The 7,797-nt window shown below is 42.7% G+C and overlaps 1 long non-coding RNA gene across 1 annotated transcript; it reads left to right on the forward strand.

Annotated features, from left to right (window-relative positions):
* Positions 1-3,198: 3,198 nt before the first annotated feature.
* Positions 3,199-3,909, forward strand: LOC119798933. Its single transcript, XR_005282787.1, has 3 exons — positions 3,199-3,285; positions 3,628-3,663; positions 3,767-3,909. It is a non-coding gene; the product is annotated as an uncharacterized LOC119798933 (long non-coding RNA).
* Positions 3,910-7,797: the final 3,888 nt, after the last annotated feature.

The raw sequence follows: 7,797 nt of genomic DNA on the forward strand, positions 1-7,797 counted from the left end.
GATAAAAAGAAGATAAAATGACCAGAAAGTGCAAGCAAGCAGGGAGCAGAGAAAAGACTGTGTGCACACACTGAAGCGACAAAGCAAACACTAACCCATCTCATTCCTGCGAGTAAAAAGAGCCCAACCGATTTTACTTTCACAAGTGTAGCAGTATGGCAATTGCCATATTGCTGAAGTTGTTTCATGCATATAAATTGTTTTATTATAATTATGCAGGGAGTTTTACAGTTTATATGGACACTGCAATGTAAATAGAGCAGAAAAACAGAAGAAGAAAAAGGAAAAAAAGAAAAGAAAAAAATAAGAAAAGATGAAAGAAAGAGGAGATAGAAAGGAAACAATGACAAAACATTTTCAGTCTGCTTCATCACCTGTAACGAGATGTAAAAAGAACAGCACAACCGAAAGACATGGTACGAGACATACAATAAAGCAACACCTTCAAACTATCGCTGAAGTAGTATTATTAAGTCTGACATGTACTCTGTGTTACCTGAAGATATGAATGTGGGCTTTCTGTATGGAAGTGAATCTCTAAGTACCTGAAGCCTAGCACCTGTAATTGTTGGTGAGGGTGAACTTGTGCATGTAAAGTTTATTCATAGAAAAAATGCTCAATAGTGGTTTTGGAGAGCCGAAAGGGCACCCCCCCAGAGCACTTAGTCCAGCGCCGGGAGACCCAAAGCCCCAGGCGCCCAAAGGGACCTCAAGAACGAAGGCACCAAGGAGGGGCCAGCCCCGGAAATCAGACCCCCACCAAGGGAGGAGGAGAGACAGCCTCGAGGAAGCCCCCCAGCCACCGCCATGCTGGCGCCCCGGGGAACCACGGGGACGAGTCTGCAGGCTCCGCCGGCAGCCAGCCACCCTGAAGTGAATCCGGTCCTGGGCCCCAGGGATCCGAGGCCCCAGGGGCGCCCGACCCCCAGACAGGAGCCCCAGCAGAGAGGAGAGGCCACAAGGAATGAGCCAGAAGCCACCCAGGCATCCAACCCCAGACCCCAAGTCCCACCAGTGCACCGGCGAGCCCCTACGCCAGCCAGCGGAGGGAGAGCAGGATGGGGGGAATGGGCTCCGCACTTAGCGGAGACTTGAGATGTGTTTAGGAGAGGGAGCAGTTCAGACCCCAACCTGGGAGAGAAAAAAAAAAAACACTCTCAATCTCAATCACGCCTTCCCTCCCTAGTGCCCCCACTCGCACCAAAGAAAAAAAAACACACAAAAAAAACGCAGACACACATTTACACATAACACTCACATCCAACTATACCAGGACCAAAGACCTATCCTAAAATCCGGATGGGGGGGAGGGGAGCGGCGATACCGCCACACCAACCCATCTCATTCCTGCTTGGAGCCCGGCCATCCACCCCGCACACAGACCGGACCACCCCCACCCATCCCGCGCAGGCCACCCAACCAGAACCAGAAGGTGGGGCCCTCCAGTAATGACCCCCTCCCCAAAAACCTACATGTGTGGCAGTGTGATGGAGCAGGCAGAGGGAGGATTTCGGGGATGGGGAGCAAAGGACTGGGGCGCTTGCTGCACTCCCAGGGAGCCAGCTCCCCCACTGACTCCAATAGGTACTCCCGTTCCCCGAGAGCCCCTCCAGAGAGGGGGGCCCCACCAGTCTCACCACCGTAGCCCGGGGGCCAGGGACCGGCAGCAGGACCCACCAGCCAGCCGGGCACAGGGCCGACACCACCACCCACCCCCATCCAAAAAAAAAATTTAAAAATTAATGATAATAATAATTATAATAAATTAATAAATGAAAAAATAAAGGGGGGGGGGGTTGTAGGGAGAGACAACCCCAGCCGGCCAGCCGAAGCGCAACACGCAGAGCCCCCACCCTGGACGAAGCCCCACCAGGGGACGGCACGGACCAGGACCAAGACGGGGAGCAAGTCCCGAAGCCCTTCTAAAATCCTCTTCCCACTATCACCACCCCCGCCCCCCCTCCGGAGATCTAATCCCTCCCCTACATAAACATTCAAACCACTCACCACACAAGCAACAAAAGACATCCAGGCCGAGATCATTCCCACAGACACCAGGGCTAGACCCGCCAAGAACCCCGCTCCGAGCGCCCCCCTCCCCGAGCCCTCCAGGACCCAAGGACCCCCAAACCAGTTCCCACGCCCCATAGAACGCGCCCCACAGCCCCCCACTACACTAAGTGAAGGAGCCGATCAAGGGAGCCCAGAGAGATCGGTCTGATGGGGATGCAGATGCTGTCTCAAGATTAATATGATCCAACAACAGATCTCTGTACTGATTAATGCTGAGTTTATCCTTACTTTTCCAATTCATGATGATAGTTTTCTTTGCGATACATAATGCAGTGAAAGCCATACAAACGGATCTTTTTTCCATAGAGCTTCTTTCAAAGTCACCAAGCAAGCAAACTAAAGGGGAAAGTGAGATTTTACAACCCAGGTACAGTGATAAGGGTTTACCTTTAGAAACTCTGATATATTAGTTGGAATTTTTAAACCTCCATCAATATGCTTTAATTTATTTCTAATTATACCTTTAATTTGTTCATATTCTAAGAATTTATTTTTGTTAATGCCATATTGCAAATTTAATCTAGCAAATGTGATAAACTCCGTACCTTCAAATAAATGATCCAGACATGTAATACCTTTATTCTTCCAGTACGGAAAGTTTATCATATTATTGTTTTGTAGAATGTCAGGATTATTCCAGATGGGTGTACGACTGCACGGGATAAGTGATGACTTCGTTATTTTTTAGAAATTCCCACCATGCTGTCAGGGAAGAGCTGATGTTAATATTTTTAAAACATGGGTGCCGTTTGATCTTAGAGCTAATAAAGGGCAAATCTGAGATTATGATATTACTGCATATTTCCTGTTCTGTGTCAATCCAGGGCTCATCTAAGGGATTATGTTTTGTCCATTTAGAGATGTATTGTAATCTATTTGCTAAGCAGTAGTTTTGGAAGTTAGGTAAATCTAGTCCCCCTCTGTCTTTAGTTTTCTGTTGTGTCTTTAAGCTGATACGAGGGGGTTTGTCCTTCCAAAGAAATTTTGAGATGGAAGAATCTAGAGATTTAAACCAATCGGGTGATGGTGACAATAATGTTTTAGCTTTAAAAACAGAAAACCTACATTTATGTTAGAAAGAAGGAGGAACTAACCATAGATTTCTATTTAGAGGAAGAAGGCGGACTTTATTCTGAGGCCCCAGCAGGAAACGATCAGTGATCACATTGTGAAGTGACTCCATGATGGAAACATCTCTGCAGTATCTGCTCTGTGAGTAAAAAAGCTGTTTGCTCTGTTATAACCTAAGAGTAAATTTAAAAAAGTGAATTTAAAGAAAGAACTTCATCACATCAAGCAGGAAGATAAATTACTTTATTGCCCTCTTTGTGAATCTTATAAACAAAGGATTGGCTTTAAGGCACAAGCTATGATTTACCGATATTGAAAATGATGGTGAAAGGAAAAAATAATAATGCAATAATGGTAAAAGATAGTATAAATTCAGCCAATGATGTCAGACTAAAGATACCAAGTCAGAATATGTCTGGATTGTAAAGTTCTCATAAACGTTTATATAAAAAACTGTAACAAAGGAGTTTAATTTCTCCTCAGTTTCCTGTTTGCTGCTTTGCTGCAAAATAAATGAAGGTTGGTTTATTTCCATTAACATTAAACTAAATCAATATTCTGATTAGTTTAATATACATAATTTTTATAGATACTACAAATCAATGTTTTTTTCAAATTTTAGTCCTCCCAGCTGGTCTGACTGTGAGTCCCAGCAGATCTCAGTTCTTTCAATATGAATCTGTGTCTCTGAGCTGTGAGGAGAACAACAGCTCTGCTGGATGGACTGTATGGAGGAACAGAACCAGAGGAACCAAGGCTCAGTGTGGACATGGATGGGGAAAACCAGCTGGATCTACCTGTAAGATCGATAGATTAGTCTCAGCAGACAGTGGAGTTTACTGGTGTTCGTCCAGAGAGGGAGCAGCCAGCAGCAGCATCCAGCTCACTGTCACTGGTAAGATCAGACTGTGGAGTTAGTGTTGATGAAGCTGTGTGGAAATGGATGAAATGCTGTAGTTTGTCTCCGTTTTTAGATAAATCAGTGATCCTGCAGAGTCCTGTCCTCCCTGTGATGGAGGGAGATGACGTCACTCTGAGCTGTCTAACAAAGACCACTCCCTCCAACCTCCCAGCTGCTTTCTATAAAGATGGCTCCCTCATCAGGACTGAGCCCAAAGGTCACATGACCCTCCACCATGTGACCAGCTCTGATGAAGGCCTCTACAGGTGTAACATCAGTGGTCATGGAGAGTCTCCATCCAGCTGGATCTTTGTTGATGGTCAGCAGATTCTCAAAATTTTAATTTAGTTTCAAATATGTGAACATTTAATTATTTTTTAATGTCACCCATCTTTGTTTTAGAGAAATCCATCACCTCTTCTCCATTCGGTAGGATTTCTTTTTCAGGTCAGCAGCTTTATTTTTAGTGCTAAACTGTATTAACCAGATTTAACTGACTGGACTTTGGTTGGATATCGTCCTCAGAAAAACCTCCCAACCTAAAGATGTCCTCCTCTGTTACCACTGGAATAACTGCAGCTCCTCCCCCCACCTCAGCTCCCTCTAATCTTTTGTTGATGGTGGTCTGCTACCTGGTGGTTTTCTGTCCATACTTCATCTCAACTGTCATATTTTTGTCCATATATCAGCAAAGAGCTGCAGGTGAGCGAAATCCAAGTCATTTCCTTATATGCAAAAACATGCAGATTAAGTTTGTTCTAATTTGAATCTCTGATCAGTAAATACAGTCATTGAAATTTGAAATATATATACACCTAATCTGCAGAGAATGTGATGCCTTTGCCAAACTGGTCTGGGTTGGGCCTTGATGTCACACAGGATGTTGGGTGCTGTTGGATTGGGCTCTAAATTTCTATTTCTCTTTCTCCTTTCATGAGTTGTAAGCTTATTCTGTTTGTAGTGGATATGAAATGTGGTTAGACTCATAAAATAGAGAACTTGTATTTTTGTTGTTGTCTATTCTGCTGTGTAAAATGAAACGGTCAGGTACAGCAGGTAATTAGACAGGAGCAGAGCAAGTGTGCAGTGGTTTAAATGCATTAGTTTCACCCCGATGTTCTGATCAATTAATCTTTTCATTTGATTTAAATATGTTAGGAGTCAGGATGAAGGAGCAAACACAGATAGCATATCTATGCCAATATCTAACAATATTTTATCATGTGTGCTCTTAGCACAGTTGTGCATGCTGCACAGACTAACTGTCTAATAGCAATAATATCCTAAATGAAATATTTATTAATGTGGACTTTTCTTCTGGCTCTGGTCTGTTATTCAAGTGCAGGCCGAAATTTAAAGTGTCGATCCACAAGAAAAACAAAAAGTGAAAATGAAATTAGCAAGATAAGTGAACCATCAATTCTTTAACACTACCGTAGAAGTTTCAGCATCCTTGTTTGTGGGTCAATTTTCAGCTGATTTTGGAAAAAAAAGCAATGAGATCAGGTTTGATAATTGCTTTTACATGTGTATCTAATATAAATGCATATCTTCCAACAAATTATTTTCTAACACTTTTGTCAATGAATATGCCTTACAAACAGCTTTTCCCATCCTCAAAAGTTTGCATGTGTTTTATTACATGCAGAGTATTTGAAGATCAGGCCCATCGTAATTAATATTAAACTATATAATTAAACTTTAACTTTTATTATTGCAGGAAGAAAAGTTCCTGTCTCCATGGAGATGAATGAGACTGAGCTGGATGAAAACTAAGAGGACAACATCAATGTAATTTTTCGTTCTGAAGTTTATATTTTTAGATTCTGAACATACGAACAGTTATTGAGACTTTGTTGGGTGACTACTATTAGTAGGTTTGTTCTTGAACTCTTTAAAATATACATTTATTTCAGAGAGGTTATGTTGCTTTTTTTTCAAACCATGTTGTCTTTAAATATAGTGAGCCAGTCATTTAGTTTCTATTCTGCATTAGTCAGTTGATATATTAGCAGATCACAGTTAAAGTAACACCTTCTGTGCTGCATGATATGTGCTGTCATTGAGCAGAAACAGATGTTTCTGCAGCGGGCTGCCATTGTTTGGCGCCCAGGGAGCAATCAGGGGTTAAGGGTCTTGCTCAGGAACCCGGAATGGAGGCTGTGGGGATCGAACCAGTTACTTGCAACTTTCTTGGAGCACAAGCACACTGCTCTAACCAGTAGGTTAACAATGTAGAAAATAATTTGAAAAGAAGGAAATAAGATCTATCTTGACCCTTGTATATGTTGTTTGCCTAAATCTACCTTTGAGTTTCTAATAAAAGGAAATGTGCATACCTTAATTATCATTAATATTTTATGGTATTCCAAAACTTAGAAGTGAAGAATGAACAACTGTGCAGTATTTTACATTTTTACTGCCACTGCTATCTTATTTGCTTCATTTCTGAAAATTATTCATGAAGCAGATCACACCATGTATGTGTGAAAGCAACACATCACTTAAACCCAGCTGATTAGAGGAATTTGCACCTTTTTGTTTTCTCACTTTAGCTACAAACAGCAGCGGTTGCAGAGCTCAAGGCGAACTGCCACCGGGTTCACTATTTTAGACATCAGGAAGTGAGGGGCCAGTTTTCTGTTGTCCACATAAACGTGCAAATACTAGGTAGAGAGCTAGGCCTTCTAACCCACTTGATAATGTGGTTCTGGTAGATAACGGCTCAAGCTCAGGGGTCTCTTGGTTTCGAGTAGCCTCTCTTACCTCCCTCTCCAGGTTAACCATGACACCCATACGTATTCAGTCTGAAAGGATACATTTTCTGCCACCACCAGTCTCGTAGTCTGGGGTCACTAATATCTTTAAGAGAGCATTGGGTTTCACGTTCTTATCTCTGGGTCTGTAAAACACAAAGAAGTTAAACCTGCCAAATATCAAGACCCTTATTGCTTGATGGGGATTGAAGCACTTGGTAAATCGGAGGTACTTAAGGTTCTTGTGATCAGTTCAAATAATAAATGATTCTTTAGCTCTCTCCAACCAGTGTCTGCATTTTTCCAGAGCGAATTTTACAGCCAAAAGCTCATGGTAGCCCACATCAGAATTCCTTTGTGATAGGCTTCTGGAAAAGAATGCACAGGGGTGAAAACAACCATCTTCAGCTTTTTGACTCAGGACAGGTCCTATAAGAGTGCTGGAGGCATATACTTCAACAATTGTCTGTTTATCTGGATCAGGTAACTGAAGAACAGGGGCAGAGGTAAATGCTCTGACTGTTTAAATGCTCTGACTGGAACACGGACAAAGCTGCAGCAACCTTTGACAACAAAATAAATATAGATGAGTATGCCATGACTGTGTCAGGCTACATCAATACATGCATTTAGGACATCAGCATCAAAAAGAACATCACCACCCGTGCCAACCAACGACCCTGGATGAACAGAGAGGTTCGGAAATCGCTAAAAGCACGGAACTAAGATTTCAAGTGTTGTGATAAAGAGGCACTGAGGACAGCACGTGCCAACCTAAACTGTGCCATCAGATCACCGAAGCATAACCACAGCCAGAAGATCAAGGATCTTTTTCCCCACAATGTCTTTATAAAAGACAGACATATCTGTCCCTGCAGAGCGCGCTGATAATGCGGTTGAACATTCAAAGTCTTAGTGAAGGAAAATGGAGGCACAGAGATTTCTGGTCATGGGAGAATGAAAACACAACCAGCTGGTTAGATATATATATACATC

The sequence above is a fragment of the Cyprinodon tularosa genome, unplaced genomic scaffold (assembly GCF_016077235.1).
Source record: "Cyprinodon tularosa strain WSP-4 unplaced genomic scaffold, ASM1607723v1 ctg641, whole genome shotgun sequence".
Taxonomy (NCBI): domain Eukaryota; kingdom Metazoa; phylum Chordata; class Actinopteri; order Cyprinodontiformes; family Cyprinodontidae; genus Cyprinodon; species Cyprinodon tularosa.